Source organism: Salvelinus sp. IW2-2015, linkage group LG7 (genome assembly GCF_002910315.2).
Source record: "Salvelinus sp. IW2-2015 linkage group LG7, ASM291031v2, whole genome shotgun sequence".
NCBI classification, from domain to species: domain Eukaryota; kingdom Metazoa; phylum Chordata; class Actinopteri; order Salmoniformes; family Salmonidae; genus Salvelinus; species Salvelinus sp. IW2-2015.
This window is the reverse complement of record NC_036847.1, coordinates 23,626,863-23,645,887: the sequence shown is the minus strand read 5'-3', so window position 1 is coordinate 23,645,887 and position 19,025 is coordinate 23,626,863. Positions and strand designations below refer to the sequence as shown.

At 41.3% G+C, this 19,025-nt stretch overlaps 1 protein-coding gene across 1 annotated transcript in view; it reads left to right on the top strand.

Moving 5' to 3' along the window:
- Positions 1–4,375: 4,375 nt before the first annotated feature.
- LOC111966629 (rap1 GTPase-activating protein 1-like) overlaps positions 4,376–19,025 on the top strand; it is a 112,672-nt gene continuing 98,022 nt past the window's right edge. The window contains exon 1 of the mRNA XM_023991456.3: positions 4,376–4,393. The gene's annotated coding sequence lies outside the window, so the exon portion shown is untranslated. The remainder of the gene's footprint in view (positions 4,394–19,025) is intronic.

Sequence of the window (19,025 nt, the reverse complement as noted above, 5' to 3'; positions counted from 1 at the left end):
TTAAATACATTTTGAATGCAGGCTGTAACACAAATTGTGGAATAAGTCAAGGGGTATGAATACATTCTGAAGGCACTGTATGAAATATAGCCCTACAGTTTGAACTTGAAATAACAGCAAAATGTTATGCGGAGTGGAACAGGGGAACCCAAGAGCAGACTCAGACGAGGAGACTGGGATAAAGTATACCAAGGTATTTATTGAAACACGGGGGAGATGGAGTGCAGGTCAGGGGAAGCTCGGGCGAGTTGCTGGAAACCAAGTGCGGAGGCTGAGGCGAGAGGGGTTGAGAAAGGGTAAGCAGTTCTGAAAGGGAATCCAAGGGAGTAGTAGAGTGGGGAATCCAGGACAGAGTAGCAGGATGACGAGACGTGGGACTGGAGACAGGGACCAGAGTCAGAGCGGGCAGAATGAGCAGAAATTACAATCTGGCAGCGTGGAAGTGGCAGGCTGAGTATTAGTAGAGGTCTTGATTATGGAACAGGTGCAGCTGTGGGGATCTGCTCTGACTCCAGCACACCTGTCTCCACACACACACACACACACACACACACACACACACACACACACACACCACACACACACACACCACACACCACACACACACACACCACACACACACACACACACACACAGAGGGAAAGAGCACTGGGGGAGGTGGCAGATCAAGGAGACACAGGATGAGCAGTTAGAGGGCGTTGCAGGAGCAGACATGTAACACAAAATCGAAGAACAGAAAATAAGAACCTGTTTTCATATTGTCAAGAAACATGACTGCTGCTCCAGATTATCAAATCCACTTTACCCTTCGATCTATAATTGTCATTCCAGACAGTTCAGACTGGTCTCATACCGCATCGTTTTGGAGTGGGTCGTCCGTGGTGAGACACTGCATCCAGCAGTCATGATTCCTCTCCCATCCTGCGTGGTAAATGCCATCCGAGCGAAATATCGCCATATGTGGTTTTCACACTGGTTCTCAGGAAGTGGAAGACTCACTGGACTTGTGAATAGTCAAAGTTACAGGTACAGTATGTGCTGCTCCCAGCCTCTAATGTGTGTGCTGTGTGTCAGGTTTGGTACTGTGACTGTAAAAATAAAGAATATCCATGCAAATAGATCAATAAAGCAAGTATTTTGTTGTTTTTATAATATATTTGTAGTCACAAAAAATGGAGCACAAAATGAACACATTGTTTAGGGAAGACATTTGGTTGCATATAGAAAACAAAACAACCTAGCATTCAGCACAATGTAAGCAACTATTGTATTTGCATCCCAAAAGTCTGTTTTTGGCAACATTAATCCTGGAACAATTTCTTCTGACCAGGTCCTCATTATCAGGTCTCTCCATTGTGGCAATGTTGGCTGGAAGATTAGGCTTGGGCAGGTGGGATGAAGGATCCCTGTAAACCACCGTTGGATCCTGTCACCACTCCAGCACCTGGTCAACCAGTTTCTCCATTAATTGGAATTGTTATGGTTAATAGATTGTTTTGGCAACCCACTGCTTGCACTGTTTCAGGAACACAGCCTAAATGTTGGTGTTTCACAAAATACAAGTAGCTTATGTTGTAACAGGAAAGATGGTACTTTATATTATGTTAAACATAATGTATTCAGAATGCGATGTACACTGAATGTACAAAACATTAGGAACACCTTCATACTATTCAGTTGCAACCCCTTATGCCCTCAGAACAGCCTCAATTTGTTGGGCCATGGACTCTACAAGGTGTCAAATGTTGCACAGGGATGCTGGCCCATGTTGACTCCAATGCTTCCCACAGTTGTGTCAAGTTGACTGGATGTCCTTTGGGTGGTGGCCCATTCTTGATACACACGGGTAACTGTTGAATATGAAAAACCCAGAAGCATTTCAGTTCTTGACACTCAAACCGGTGTGCCTGGCACCTACTACCATACCTCGTTCAATGGCACTTAAATCTTTTGTCTTGACCATTCACCCTCTAAATGGCACACATACACAATCCATGTCTCAATTGTCTCAATGCTTAAAAATCATTGTTTAACCTGTCACCTCCCCTTCATCTACACTGATTGAAGTGGATTTAACAAGTGACATCAATATCAGATCATAGCTTTCACCTGGATTCACCTTGTTAGTCTATGTTTTGGAAAGAGCAAGTGTTCTTAAAATGTTTTGTAGACGCAGTTTACATGCTTGATACATTTTATAATAAAAATATGTATATAAAGTCAATCGGTTTTATCCATTAATTGAAGTTCTTCAAGTACCAGTGGCAGTTGTAGCTTGTGTCCTGCCCAAATTGTCATTGTTATAAGCCAAACTATTATTGTTATGTGTCCGGGTTTGGCCGGGGTAGGCCGTCATTGTAAATAAGAATTTGTTCTTAACTGACTTGCCTAGTTAAATTCAATTTAAATTTAAATTTGTATTGACAAAGAAAAACTTCCACCCTAACACACAAGTCAAGTGATACCATGTTTACTAACCTGTAAAACTTTTGCTATGGCCATTGTGCTAAAAGACTGGTTCCTGGGTTCAGGTATTCCACACAAGGCTATACAGTTGCCTGAAATGTTGTCATGCAAATAAGCCATAGCTAGCCAACACATCAGACATTGGGAAAAGGTGTGAAAATATCTAGTAGACAACATCATTTCACACGGGTGCCAGAGGAGCTTGCTGTTGCTTGGTCCTTTGAAGACCAATCTATTGAGGACTTAACCTGCGAGTGAGATGGGGAAATTGACCTCACTGTTATTTGTGACACAATGTGAGTTCATGATACATACATTTCTAAATGTGAAAGGTATTAACAGTTGATATAGATTGGGTTATATGCCATATTATTATTGTTATGCGTATTGACAAAGAAAAACATCCATCCTAACACAAGTATAAAGTGATACCAAGTTTACATTCTGTAATATATTTTTTTATGGCAATGGGGCTAAAATGTATTATATTTTTAGGATAGTCATGAGGTGGGGGTTACGAATACACACAGACATTAGAGATTATGATTATGAAAAAAAGAGAGTAGACCGATCCTAAGTAATTAAAATACAACAACACCTTTCATTTTTATTCAGTCTATTCTGTAATGTAACGTGACACAATTACTGTCTATGATCTCCTTAACCCCCTTGTCATAAACACAGGGCACATATGCTAACCGGTAGAGCGCCTAGGTAATGTTTACATAATATGGTGCAAAAAACAACAGAATTAGATCCACTCGAACTGCTGATTAGACTACATACTGTACCTCTAAATGTTTGCTTTGACACTTGCCTCTCTGTATTTTGGCACGGCAGCATATCCAGTCCATGGGAATACAGAAGGAACAGCTGTGTCTGAGTTTTCTTCAGTGTTTTTTCCCCATTTCTGATTGTATATCTCTTTGATAGTCATCGTTGATGAATTGCTTAGGCTACTACACACATGTACAGTAGATTTGCAAGATTGGCTGTAGCAGTGTTTACATTGTATTTACTGATTTTTATAGCTACTTGCCATCTTCTGCATCTTTCAACAGAAAACAGTGACATTTTGTTCCTTCTTCTCTAGATGTCTTGCAGCCAGGGACAGAACACCAGCTTGCTCTTGCTGCCATCTCTTCGGATTTCCACTTTTCAGAACAAACTTTAGGCTACCTGTGATAAGTCTTTCAAACTTTGTGCCAGCTCCTTCTTCCCCCATAAAACTCRCATCTGTGACATCAAGCTCCAAATAAGGGCACATATGTCACAGAGTATGCCCCACCAGAGCGCACATGCAGTTGTTACAGATCTCTGTTGTTGATGCAGTCGGCTACATAAAAATAAGGATTTTTGCAATCGTTTTAGGTGGAAAAGTTCATATTTCCTAACTCAAAACCGATAGTACCTTTGATAAAAATAGCTAACTCGGCCATATGCTTTCAATGAAACAAAGAATTTGTCCACAATTCGCTGATTTCCCAATCTCTCTATGACTCACAACAGAGCAGAGCTAGTAGTGCGTTTTTTGCATCTTTCCAGTTATAGACTACAGGGAGAAGGCAAACTCCACCTAACTACAGTAGTTTCAATGTATGGAATCACTTAGGAAATTTAGGTAAACTTCCCCTTTAAAGCTAAATACACATAATTTCTGATTTTTTATTTATTTSTGATATTTATTTATTGGTGTGCCAGTTAGAGGGTTAAAACAATCTGTGGGCTCAGCTGTAGAACAGTGACCTYGGAAATCCCATTCTCACCCTGGATCCTGTGGCTTCACGGGGGACTCTGGGGACAGTAGCCTGAGGCCAGCTGATAATTGGCTCCTTTCTGTCTTTCTGTCTGTGTGTCTCTAGGGACCTGGGACTGTTGGGGGGTAACTTTATGGAACATATCCCGCTGGCACTGCTGCATACTTACAGTAGGTAGGCATTTATTATGATGTATTATTGTGTAGGCAGGAGTTGTGTGTGAATTATGTATTCCTTACCTACATAGTATGTGTAGGTCATTACTGGTAGGGTTAATGAATATAGGCTATATAAACTTTACAAGGCCATAGAGTGCATGATGGTTTTTAGAGTTGTATTGGTCTCCTGATTTATTTACATGTACAGTAAATCAGTCCAAATACAAGACATCTTGATCAATCTACTTCCAATGGTTCATTTATGGTTGCTCCTCGGTTAAAGCTTGGCTCATGTTTCACTATGATGGATGGCACTGAATCTCCTACCTTGTTTCTTTGTCCTTCCCTGACCTCATTAACCTTTGTTGGCGTAAAGCCACGGATTTTGAAGCTCAGAATAAGACAATTGTAGCTTTGTACTGTTTTTTTTACATGTTTTATTTAACCTTTATTTAACTAGGCAAGTCAGTTAAGAACAAATTCTTATTTACAATGACAGCCTACCCCAGCCTAACACAGACGACGCTGGGCCAATTGTACGCCACCCTATGGCACTCCCAATCACGGCCGGTTGTGATACTGCCTGGAATCGAACCAGGGTCTGTAGTGACGCCTCTAGCACTGAGATGCAGTGCCTTGACCGCTGCGCCACTCAGTTGTCTACCAAGTAGGAAATAATAACTGTACTCTACAAAATGGATACCCTAAATATATAGCCTACCATTTTCATCTAATCACCTAAAAATAATATGGAAACACTTTTTCACGGCACTTCGGTACCGAAGTTACTTTTTCATAGCAGGTTAGGCGAACTTACGCAGCATGTTAGGAGAATTAACGTAGTAGGTTAGGAGACTGAGGTTAAGGTTAGGAAACGGTTTAGCGAAAATGCTCTCCTAAACTGCTACGAAAATCACTTTGTATCGAAGTGCCATGAAAAGAGTGTATCCTAAAACATTACCCTTCCACATTATCTCCAACCTAAGCATCAGTTAGCATTCATCAGACCTACATTCAGTCTGTCTAACAGTGTAGCCAGTCAGTCAGCCCCTCAGTGCTGCTCATTACTCTCCCTCCAGTACCTCCAGTGCATCAGAACTAGCTGAGGAGAGAGAAAAGCCTCTGAACTTCTCCCAGTCAATTTCCATTAAAGCTCCGCCAGATCTCATATCATGGATTATTTATGCGGTAGCTAGAAGTCTATGAGGCCGCTGGGCTGGCTGCTCAGGAGATTATGCTCTCCCTGCTTATTTCATTATCATGCTGCTTGTATTCTGACTGCACTGTAGAAGTCAAACTATGTGACATTGGGGTCTGTCGGTGTGCATCAGATTATTTTTCTCTCCCCCCTCATTCTCTCTCTCATTTTCATTCTCTCACTTCCTCATTCTCTCTTTCTCTCTCTTTCATTTTCTCTCTCCCCAATTACATTCTACAGTATGATGTACTGTGCTATAATATGGTAATGAACACCATCTTAATTATAGCACGGTCAGTGTTGTCTCAAGTACAGGCTTGTAATTACTAGGGTCAATGTTGTTAAAGGAGGCTCAGACGGTGGGCGAGTTTAACTTGCAGGACTAACACACTGAAGTAACGTCATATTTTTTATATTTCTATTCCTGTTCGAAATGTACTGTACATGTGCCTACTGATAGCTATGTTAACAATGAAGTGGTAATTATACATCTTTTCAGTGGTCTTCATAGCTGTTGCAGGCCAGGCAGCTAGCTACTGTAGCACAAACACTATCTAGAGGTGGATGTTGGTACTAATGGTCTTTTTTTTTTACAAGGCATGGTGGTATGAATGCATCAGTATCCTCTGCAATCAATGATTTATCTGGAGACCACATCTGTGTGCTGCTGTTTCAACACCCACTCTGACGATGTGGGCACTCAATTCCCTRTATACAGTAGTGCATAGGGCTCTGGTCAAAAGTAGTGCAGTATGTAGGAAATAGTGTTTGGGATGCAGATGTGATGTCAACTGTACAAGAACTGACAGCTAGCAGATTATTAAAGCTGGAGACAGTACTTTCTCTTTGATGGCTTTGGAATGAGTCACCCCACCACTACCACCACCATCCTCTCCTCTGCCTCTGTAATTGTGCTATATTTACCTCATGTTTGCATCACTGGCTTGGCTSTATGAGTGGTTATTTATCAAGGTGTACTCATGGTGATGCATACTTGCTTGCCTGGTTTCATTACATGATTACCAGAGGGCCTGTATATATGACACTCCTATAATTTACATTTAGGGCGAGTCGCTGAGATTGGTGATGCGTGCTGGGATAACAATTACATATGTGTGTGAGCGAGAGAGAGACCATGTCTTTTCTTTTCCTGGTTAGAGACAGGTGCATGATAATGGTCCATTCTAAATCAAAACAAATTTCACACATACAGTACCAGTCAAAGSTTTGGACACACCTAATTCCAGGGTTCTTCTTTATTTTTACTGTTTTCTACATTGTAGAATATTGGTGAAGACTTAAAACTGTGAAATAACACATGGAATCATGTAGTAACTAAAAAAGTTTCTTCAAAGTAGCCCCCCTTGGCCTTGATGACAGTTTTGCACATTCTTGGCATTCTCTCAACCAGCTTCACCTGGAATGCTTTTCCAACAGTCTTGAAGGAGTTCCCACATATGCTGAGCACTTGTTGGCTGCTTATCCTTCACTCTGCGGTCCAACTCATCCCAAACTATCTCAATTGGGTTGAGGTTAGGTGATTGTGGAGGCCACGTCATCTGATGCAGCACTCCATCTCCTTCTTGGTCAAATAGCCCTTATACCGCCTGGAGGTGTGTTAGGTCATTGTCTTGTTGAAAAACAAATGATAGTCCCACTAAGCGCAAACCAGATGGGATGGCATATTACTGCAAAATGCTGTGGTAGCCATGCTGGTTAAGTGTGCCTTGAATTCTAAATAAATCACAGACTGTCACCAGCAAAGCACCCCAACACCATCACACCTCCTCCTCCATGCTTCACAGTAGGAACCTGTTAAGAGAATTATGTTCTTGTCATGATCGTCGTTAGGTGAAAGAGAGGACCAAGGCGCAGCGTGATATAAATACATCTTCTTTTTAATAGAAGAAGAAACGAACACGAACACTAATACAAACTAGACAAAACAACAAACGACCGTGAAGCTATCAAACGAAAGTGCAGACACAAGCAACTAACGTCAAAACATAGACAATTACCCACAACCTACCTAATGCCACTGCCTGCCTAAAATATGGCTCCCAATCAGAGACAACGATAGACAGCTGTCTCTAATTGAGAACCAATTCAGGCAACCATAGACTTACACAAACACCTACACTGAACACAACCCCATGAACTCTACAAAACCCCCTAGCTAATACAAACACCCTAGACTAGACAAAAACACACAAACATCCCCCATGTCACACCCTGACCAAACTAAAATAATAAAGAAAACAAAGATAACTAAGGCCAGGGCGTGACAGTTCTCAATGTTCATAAACTAAACTTCAATTAAACCACTCTGTCTGTTACTAAGAATTTGTAAGGTTCTTATTGAAATGAAACAGACAGAGGCCAGTCTACAATAGTCAACAAAGTTTATTTACGAGAGCTCCCCCCATCCTTACATGTACATTGGTTTATATACCTCTCATTTCATCATAACTGTCCCTCCTCCTCTAAGACAATGACAATATAGTTCACAAGTCTTCTCCTTCTCATACATTGACTGCCACCTGTTATACAATCTACTACAAGCCCAAGGTTTCTCCCCTCCCTGGGTGGGGAGACTTCCTTCCCTGTTATCAGTTCCACAGTGGTCACAAGTTGTCTGCCACAGTTCCTTGCCTGCTAACAGTCCCTCTTTCTTATGGACAAACATTATTTATCATTATACAGAGACAGGGTAGAATTCTGTTAGTTATAGTTCTACGTTAAATGTATACATAATTTAGTCATTATTCATAAAATTCATAACAGAACCACACATGCGGAGATCATCCGTTCACCTACTCTGCGTCTCACAAAGACACAGCGGTTGGAACCAACAATCTCAGATTTGGACTCATCAGACCAAAGGACAGATTTCCACCAGTTTAATGTCCATTTCTCGTGTTTCTTGGCCCAAGCAAGTCTCTTCTTCTTATTGGTGTCCTTTAGTAGTGGTCTTTGTAGCAATTCGACAATGAAGGCCTGATTAACGCAGTCTCCTCTGAACAGTTGATGTTACTTGAACTCTGTGAAGCATTTATTTGGGCTGCAATCTGAGGTGCAGTTAACTCTAAGGAAGTTATCCTCTACAGCAGAAGTATCTCTGGGTCTTCCTTTCCTGTGGCGGTTCTCATGAGAGCCAGTTTCATCATAGCGCTTGATGGTTTTTGCGACTGCACTTGAAGAAACTTTCAAAGTTGAGTGAGCAAAGCTGTCATCAAGGCAAAGGGTGGCTACTTTGAAAAATCTAAAATCTAAAATATATTTTGATTTGTTTAACACTTTTTTGGTTACTACTGTACATGATTCCATATGTGTTATTTCATAGTTTTGATGTATTCACTAGTCTACAATGTAGAAAATTGTCAAAATAAAGAAAAACCCTTGAATGAGTAGGTGTGTCCAAACTGTTGACTGGTACTGTATGTCCTGTACTGACTCTCCCATCAACTAGTCAAAATATGAAACCTGTTGTTTAACTTCTCTGCGCTACGGATCCCTTTTATGGGATCATTTTCCTAAACAACCGCTGAGTTGCAGGGCGCAAAATATTACTAAAAATATTTATAATCATGCAATCACAAGTGAAATATTGTTGTTAATCCACCTATCGTGTCAGATTTTGAAAATATGCTTTACAGCGAAAGAAATCCAAGCTTTTGTGAGTGTATCAATCAATGCTAGAACAGCTAGCCCCAAATTAGCATGGTCACGAAAGTCAGAAAAGCAATAAAATTAATCGCTTACCTTTGATAATCTTCGGATGTTTGCACTCACGAGACTCCCAGTTACACAATAAATGTTATTTTTGTTCGATAAATATTACTTTTATAACAAAAAACGCCATTTGGGTTGCGCGTTATTTTCAGAAAACCAAAGCCTCGTTCCGTTCGACGAAAATTCCAAAAAGTATCCGTAATGGTCGTAGAAACATGTCAAATGTTTTTTATAATCAACCCCCAGGTTGTTTTTAACAAACATAATCGATAATATTTCAACCGGACCGTAACCTATTCAATAAGAGAGAAAAAGAAAATGGAGAGCTACCTCTCTCACGCGCAGGAACTATTCTGAGGACACCTGACTAGTTTTGGAAAATCTCGCTCATTTTTCAAAATAAAAGCCTGAAACTATGTCTAAAGCCTGGTCACAGCCTGGGGAAGCCATTGGAAAAGGAATCTGGTTGATACCCCTTTAAATGGAAGAAAGACGGGCCAGGAAACACAGATWWAAAAAAAAAACTTTGGAGTGTTTTCTATCCTAATCTGTAAATTATATGCATATTCAACGATCTGGACCTGAGAAATAGTCTGTTTACCTTGGGAACGTTATTTTAAAAAATAAAAAAAATATGACCCCTAGCATCAAGAGGTTAACACATCTGCTACTGCAGGTCCTTCAAAAAGTTGGTRCTGGCTTATCAGCTCAATATTCGGTACTTGAATCTACAACAATTTTAGACACAGTTCCACATAATGGAAACAGATTATTGTTTTAGATTACATTACTTAAATCACTGGTTATTCAATTATTCATACCTCTGTCCCAAATTTCTCACTGTGTGCCTTACAGCCTGCTTGAGTTCAGTGAGTACTGGCGGCTATCTATTTGTCCACAGGAAGCTTATCTCTAACCCAAACACCAGATGGCGGCCTCTAATTTAATCAGTCACAACGCTCAATCCCTCTGTTAGTCATGTGACCTTTGAAAGATTTAATTCTTCAGATTACAAATTAAATTACTATTGGAAGGAATTGTTTTTATTTTAGTCCACCCTAACAATGTTGCTCTATATATTTATAAAACATTTCTGTAGTATATTCACTCTCTGCTTCACAGTTATTAAATGTCTATTATTTTGAGATTCAAATGTAATGCGCCGAAACTATAAAATACATTGGCCAACGGGCTGGCACTGTCTATCAGTCGCCTATAGATGGCGTGCTTTGTGCATAATATGTCTCTCTACCTAGCAAGTTCAACTCTAGTAACCCATTATACATTCATACATTGTTACTTTGTCAAGTCTAGTAGGCCGTTATACTATTCATTTCTCTTAATACTTTTTACACCACTGACGTGTGGGTGTGCAAGTTGTACATTATTATAATTTTTTCCATTGCTACTTTATCAAATCTCTAGTAACCGATTATACACACATACCCTTTCATCTCCCTTTTCATATCTTCCCACACAAAACACTAGTGGTCCATTCACACATACCCTTTCATCTCCCTTTTCATATCTTCNCCACACAAAACACTAGTGGTCCATTCACACATACAATTTCCCTATATAACGTTATAAATCAACTTACAGTGCATTCGGAAAGTATTCAAACTCCTTGACTTTTTCCACATTTTGTTACGTTACTGCCTTATTCTAAAATGGATTAAATAATTTTTTMCATGATCAATCTACACACAATACCTGATAATGACAAAGCGAAAACAGGTTTTTAGACATGTTTGCAAATGTACATATATATATAAAAAATAACATTTTTACATACGTAAGTTTTCTGACGCTTTGCTAGTAGACTTGAACTCAGGTGCATCCTGTTTCCATTGGTCATCCTTGAGATGTTTCTACAACTTGATTGGAATCCACCTGTGGTAAATTCAATTGATTGTACATGATTTGGAAAGGGACACACCTGTCTATATAAGGTTCCACAAATGAGAGTGAATGTCAGAGCAAAACCCAAGCCATGAGGTTGAAGGAATAATCTGTAGATCTCCGAGACAGAATTGTGTCAAGGCACAGATCTCGGGAAGGATACCAAAACATTTCTGTAGCATTGAAGGTCCCCAAGAACAAAGTGGCCCCCATCATTCTGAAATGGAAGAAGTTTGGAACTACCAAGACTCTTCCTAGAGCTGGCCAACCGGTTAAACTGAGCAATCGGGGGAGAAGGGCCTTGGTCAGGGAGGTGACCAAGAACCTAATGGTCACTTTGACAGAGCTCCAGAGTTCCTTTGTGGAGATGGGCGAACCTTCCAGAAGGACAACCATCTGTGCAGCATTCCACTAATCAGGCCTTTATGGTAAAGTGGCCGGACGGAAGCCACTCCTCAGTAAAAGGCACATGACAGCCCACTTGGAGTTTGCCAAAAGGCACCTAAAGGACTCTCAGACCATAAGGAACAAGATTCTCTGGTCTGATGAAAGCAAGATTGAACTATTTGGCCTGAATGCCAAGCATCACGTCTGGAGGAAACCTGGCACCATTCTTACAGTGAAGCATGGTTTTTCAGTGGCAGGGACTGGGAGACTAGTTAGGATTGAGGGAAAGATGAATGGAGTAAAGTACAGAGAGATCTTTGATGAAAACCTGCTCCTGAGCGCTCAGGACCTCAGACTGGGGCGAAGGTTCACCTTCCAACAGGACAACGACCCTAAGCACACAGCCAAGACAACACAGGAGTGACTTTGGGACAAGTCTCTGAATGTCCTTAAATTGCCCAGCCAGAGCCCGTACTTGAACCCTATCGAAAATCTCTGGAGAGACCTGAAATAGCTGTGCAGCGATGCTCCCCATCCAATCTGACAGAGCTTGAAAGGATCTGCAGAGAAGAATGGGCGAAACTCCCCAAATACAGGTGTGACAAGCTTGTAGTGTCATACCCAAGAAGACTCGAGGCTGTAATTGCTGCACAAGGTGCTTAAACAAAGTACTGAGTAAAGGGTATTAATACTTATGTGAATGTGAAATTACAAAAATATTATTTTAATATAAATTAGCTTTTTTTGCTTTGTCATTATGGGGTCGTGCCTAAGAACAGCCCTTAGCTGTGGTATATTAKACATATAACACACCTCCTATAACACACCTCCATATAACACACCTCCACCACCGCCTTATATCTTAAATATATACTAGCTGACTGACTGCCTGCTGTGGGTTCCCAGTTTCTACCCATGTAATGATTTCTGCGTGTTTCCTCTCTGTGTGCATTCTGTCCCACTGAGTTGCAAATAACATGGTGAGTCCAGTCAATAGTAATGAATTAATAAAATATACTATGACATTTTTCACCTGTGGAAACCAACAAGGAGGCATGTATGACTCCTGCATCAGTGGCCTTCAGGCATGACTTGACTGATGACTCCCCTCGTCATGAAAGCATGTGAAACTCATTTGCTTTTGCCTTTTTGTGTACACTGGTCAGTTCATATTGCTATCATAGGCATGTTGGGACCCTGACCATAGTAGATTGACAGTTGGTCTTACAATGTCTATCCAAATACATGCAGTATGGCATTCTATAACCTCAACCTCAGCCATATGTTTGCTGATGTAGCTAACCACTAGCTCGCTGGGAATTGGTATTCTCTGCTGTCTTACTGTAGGTTTCTGTGGGTTACTTAGATACAGTACATGTACCATGATAATTGGCCGTGAATGAGTCATCATAGAAATATAATGAGTAGAACGGGCTTGAAATCTCTAACYCTGGCAATTTGACTGATAAACTCATGGATGCACGCACAATGGCTGCCAGGTATTGTGATGTAATAATTTATATGGTAATGTAGAATGGTCATTCAAATGATGTTAACTGATGTGGCTCATACAGTGGAATGTACTTTTTGTAATATCAGTTGAGTTGAATCGACAACTCACAGCACATATTGAAGGGTACACTTCCTGCTTTTACTTCCTGCTTTAACTTCCTGCTTTGCTATGGGAAAACTCACAATGGCTGCTAGTCCACCCTTTGAGTTAAATAATACATTCATAAGTAGTAGCCTTAGTAGCTACTGTAGCTGCTCTGCTCTTTCCACTCTCCTGCTCTCCCCTACGGAATGGTCTGTGCTCTCTCTCTCTCTCTCTCTCTCTCTCTCTCTCTCTCTCTCTCTCTCTCTCTCTCTCTCTCTCTCTCTCTCTCTCTCTCTCTCTCTCTCTCTCTCTCTCTCTCTCTCTCTCTCTGTCTCTCTGTCTCTCTGTCTCTCTGTCTCTCTGTCTCTCTTGCTCTCGCTCTCTTTCCATAAGGAGGCTGATCTTTGCAGACAGTCTCAGGGAGTTAAAGCCAGCCAGGCCCCTGTCAGTGTGACTGTCCCAAGTGTGCCATGTACATGACGGGGCCCCAAACTCCCTGCCTTATCCCCCTACCCTCACGCCCCACTATTTTGTGAGCATCTCTCTGGCTGACACATCTAGAAACTCCCCTCATGTACAAAGTGACTGTGGAGGACCCCTGGGCATACTGAGGAGTATTCCAGTAGGCCTGTGGCTCAGGACATATAACGAGAGCTATCACTGTCACCCCTTCGGCAGCTCCTTGATGGCTGATGAAATGTATCAATTCCTCAGTTTTCCAGCAGAGGACACTCTTACTCTGCCCTCCCTGCCCTGTCCCCCATGGACATCCTCACTAGGCTATTAGGTACAGTACAGTACACACTGATTTAGTCACACTGTTGATAAAACATTAAATGTTTGATTCATTATTATTAATACTTTCTAATCTGATTATGATCGTTTCACTGTGCATGCCTATTCATTTATCCAAACAGGTAATATTGTTCTGGGTTATTCCAACGCAAGGCATGTCAGCTTTTCACTTTTACACTATCCTACAGTCATTAAAAGACTAAAAACTGCCATTTATCCATAGTTTTTTCTCTGCTGTGGGAAATCAAGTGGAGTTGTGTTATGTTCTGTGCTGTTCGGTCTGTCTTCACCGGGCTGGGTCTCTATGGATTGCGTGGGAGAGGGGCTGCCTGGGCCACAGAGGATCCATTACAACTGGAATAGATCTTTCTCTCTCTCTGGGAACAGAGATCGATCGATGCCTAAGAGCAATGTGTCCCTGTCGCCTTCACCTCACCACAGAACTGCCTTGCAAGTCATTCATAATACACTATATGATGCCTAATAGCTTTTATGTCACGTCTTCAGTTTATAAACTCTATTATAGATCTTTTCAGGAGGTTAAAATGTTATGCACTTCCATCCCCTTTCCATTGGTCACCTGTGAGTCTCCCTCTCCCTCTCATCTGCAGTATACATTAAACATGTAGGCCTAGCTGTTGTGTTGACTGAGATACAGAAAGAGAAAGAGTGAGTGAGGTAATAGGTGAGAGAGAGTTCCAATAGGGTAGCCTGAACAACAACACTCCTTTTCATGTGCTGTGTCAGCCATAATATCCTGCCCCTCTAATGAGACCCTATGAAAGGCCACAGTGTGTGGAGCACATCCCAATGGTGTGCGTGTGCATGCGGATGTGTGTGTAGCTCCCAGGGCCCTGTGGGACACTGTACAACCACGCACAGCCCAGTGGCCTTAACACCACCCATGTCAAACAGTCAACAACAACATAGAACCTTTTGTTACATTAAGGATGAATTTGTATGTGAGAGAGATATTATGTATAACCTACCTAAAAGCAAGAGATTGCTATGTGCACAGGTAAGATCAGGGATATTGCCTCTGCGTATTGAAACAGGTAAGATCAGGGATATTGCCTCTGCGTATTGAAACAGGTCAGATCAGGGATAATTGGCCTCTCCATATTGAAACAGGTAAGATCAGGGATATTGCCTCTGTGTATTAAAACAGGTCAGATCATGGATATTGCCTCTGCGTATTGAAACAGGTAAGATCAGGGATATTGCCTCTGCGTATTGAAACAGGTCAGATCAGGGATATTGCCTCTGCGTATTGAAACAGGTCAGATCAGGGATATTGCCTCTGCGTATTGAAACAGGTCAGATGAGGGATATAAGAAGTTACTGCAAACAACGAACACCATTTTTTTTCTCGTATATCATTGCACACGAGATTGAACAGCAGAATATGAACTGCAGTTTTTTTTACCACGTTGCACGACGCTCCTCACCTTCGCTTCGTCAACAAAAACAATAACAATGCCGGTGGGCGGATAGTGGCCCTGTTTCCCCTACTGCGTATTTCATCTTTAAAGAGACCCCTCTGTTGGGTGGAAATTGGATGAAAGAAATCTGTTGGTTATCGGCAAGGATAAATCTATGTATCAACTATTTTACTCTACTTTAAACTTGGAGAGTATAAAGAGGTTGTGCTGTGGGCCCAGGCCTATTTCAGCCTAGTTTGTTTGCAAACCCACATGATAGATATTGTTTGGCTTGCCTTTAACACATTACACCTCTCCACAGGGAAAATGTGATTTATTTTAAAAAGGGATAGAAAGGATGAATGGGGGTCCCAGACCTGAAATAAAGGAGCTGTACACAGAAAGCTGCTCGTTTCATCAGCCACCGCTCCTCCAGCCCAGACACACGCTGATTTATTTTTTAATAGCAAATTTCCTGCCTGGCTGCTAAAACCAGAGCCCAATCTGCACCAGCCCTCCCTGGCCATATCTCCTGCTCTCCATCTATCCTCTCCACATAGCCCAGATTGGAGATACATTATTGAATGCACRCAGCCTTATTTACACATTAACAGATTGCCGGTCTAAAGGAGGAGACAACCTGCTCCATTTACAACAGAGGATGTAGTAAGACCGTCTCTGTTGTGTGTTCATAATATACACTGAGTGTACAAAACATTAGGAACACCTTCCTGATATTTAGTTGCACCCACTTTTGCCCTCAGAACAGCCTCAATTCGTCGGGTCATGGACTCTACAAGGTGTCGAAAGCGTTCCACAGGGATGCTGGCCTATGTTGACTCCAATGCCTTCCGGGGGTGTGTMAAGTTGGCTGGATGTCCTTTGGTGGTGGACCATTCTTGATACCCACGGGAAAATGTTGAGTCTCGAAAAACCCAGCAGCGTTGCAGTTCTTGACACACTCAAACCGGTGCGCCTAGCACCTACTACCATACTCCATTCAAAGGCACTTAAATCTTTTGTCTTGCCCATTCACCCTCTGAATGGCACACATACACAATCCATGTCTTATTGTCTCAAGGCTTAACAATCGTTCTTTATCTTGTCTCCTCCCCTTCATCTACACTGATTGAAGTGGATTTAACAAGTGACATCAATAAGGGATCATAGCTTTCACCTGGATTCACCTGGTCATTCTATGTAATGGAAAGTTCCTCATATTTTGTTCACTCAATGTACTTTTTTAATAAGGTATCCATCAATCAGTGGAGGCTGCTGAGGGGAGGACGGGTCATAATAATGCCTGGAACGGAGTGAATTGAATGGCATCAAACACAAGGAAACCATGTGCTTGATRTGTTTGATAACATGCCACCTATTCCGCTCCATCCATTACCACGAGCCCGTCATCACCATTGAGGTGCCACCAACCTCCTGTGCCATTGATCAATGCTTGTTGTTGAGAATAAGTTATAATTGGGTTATCCTAACATTGACTATCCCCCCACTTAGTTCAACACTATATTTTGTAAAACGATTTATTTTTCTTTCATGTTGTTGTTTTTTGGCTGGAGGGTGATGTATAGTGGATCAATGACTAYTTACTCTATAAGTTCAACTCTATATTTTGTAAAATGCACTGTTTCTTTTTTTTCATGTTGTTTTGCTAGAGGGTGATATCAGTGTTGGGAGATTCCACGCTAGGACAGCCCGGAAATATTTTGGGTATGTTAGATTGTTCAGGCAATTCTCACATATAAACTTCATTGGGAGGAAGGATTTGACATGCTTTTTACATTTGTATCATTTAGACCTTTTTAGACCTATATAAAGGCCCTATGATCCATGAACTGTACGTGATACAGACATCTTGGTCTCATTATAGTGTGCTCTCAAATATGGAGTATGTCTAGATTCTGGAATAAAACATATCACATTCATTTATTGAACAATAAAATATTAATATCTCAAAAGTACCCTTTTTGATTTTGTTCATTTTAAGACATATTGTTTGGAACAATATACTCTACAAGTATATCACATTTTGACAGTGGGCTCTCTGGTACTTTTGAAGATTGTTGTCTGTATCATGTACACAGATCATAGGATCAATTAATCTAGCATACAGTACGTTATTTGAGCAAACAGATGATGTAACTGTCTATCTGTTTATGTTTATTAATCAGTTACATTGATTAATTAAGTGCCTATCCTTCTAATTACAATGAGTGCTCTGCAGTTATGGTGTTGGACCTCACTGGTCCTAAGGGGAAAGTGAGCAACTAGATTGGAGAGTTTTGTTCCTCGTTCCTGATGGAATTAGTTCCAGTCAGATAGAATGGAAAACATGTCTTATTTCAAACAGAAAATGTCTCTGTCTGTCCAATCCTACGTTCACTTACAATGATGCCTTTTTGCATTCTGTAGGTAATTCACAGTATGAGTAATTGTCTTTAGCATAGTTAAGAATGAAGTGTCATATATAGTGTTATATATATATATATAAAACTTGAACGTTGCTTGTAGATTAAGGCTCCCAAGTGGCGCAGCGGTCTAAGGCACTGCATCTCAGTGCAAGAGGTGTCACTGCCATCCCTGGTTTGAATCCAGGCTGTATCACATCCACCCGTGATTGCCAGTCCCATAGGGTGGTGCACAATTGGCCCAGCGTCGTCTAGGTTTGGCCGGGGTAGGCTGTCATTGTAAACAAGAATTTGATCTTAACTGACTTGCATAAAAAAATTATCCCAGTGTTTTTTGACTCTATTCCTATGGTAGCAGTGATCCTGCTTTACCAGTGACTCATGTGGAGCTGTCTGCCAGAGGAGTTGACTATTCTGTCCAAGAATGTACACCAGTTAATCAATGAAGTCAATCTCTATAGTGATGTACAGCGCTACAGGATTGAACACACCCTAGTATCAGATCTAAACATCTCTCCTGTAGCACTAGGGTAACACTACCTGCTAAGGGGAATTGCTGTATGTGGTAGTAAGAGATAGTAAGTGGTGAGAGAGTGGTACTTCGTCCTTCCTGTTTTTGACTCATTTCTTGTAACTGGGAGCTCTCGTATTCACTATGATGGAACAGTTGATATCTTGGAGCTTGTGGTGTCTCTTTGTGATTTTAATGTTTGAGAAGAGTAATGATCTGTTTGGCCTGATCAGTAAAGCCTCTGGCACTGTGCTGTTTGACCAGCTGCCGCAGAGAGAGAGACAGAGATAGACAGAGMTAGACGGAGAGATAGAGAGAGAAACATAGAGAAACAGAGAGAGAGGAATGAAAAACAAGTTCCCAACAGATTATGAAGATAGAGCTGCATCACATTTCTCACCACGTTGAACTTGTTGTCTTCTGTCATCTATGACATTACCTCCAATGGCACTCCTTTTCTGTCCTCATCTGAATTGTATAAATAGTACTCTCATTAATTGCACCCATCAGCAAACTATTGAATTAATCCTTATCGGATGATGAATCTATTAGAGATAAGGAGATAGACATTTGGTGCCTGTCCTCCTGTCCCCTCTGGTCTCAATGACTAGGGTAAGGGGATGAAGAGGGCTCCTACTGGTTCTCTGGGAGACTGCTATGGTCAGCAGCCCCCTACTA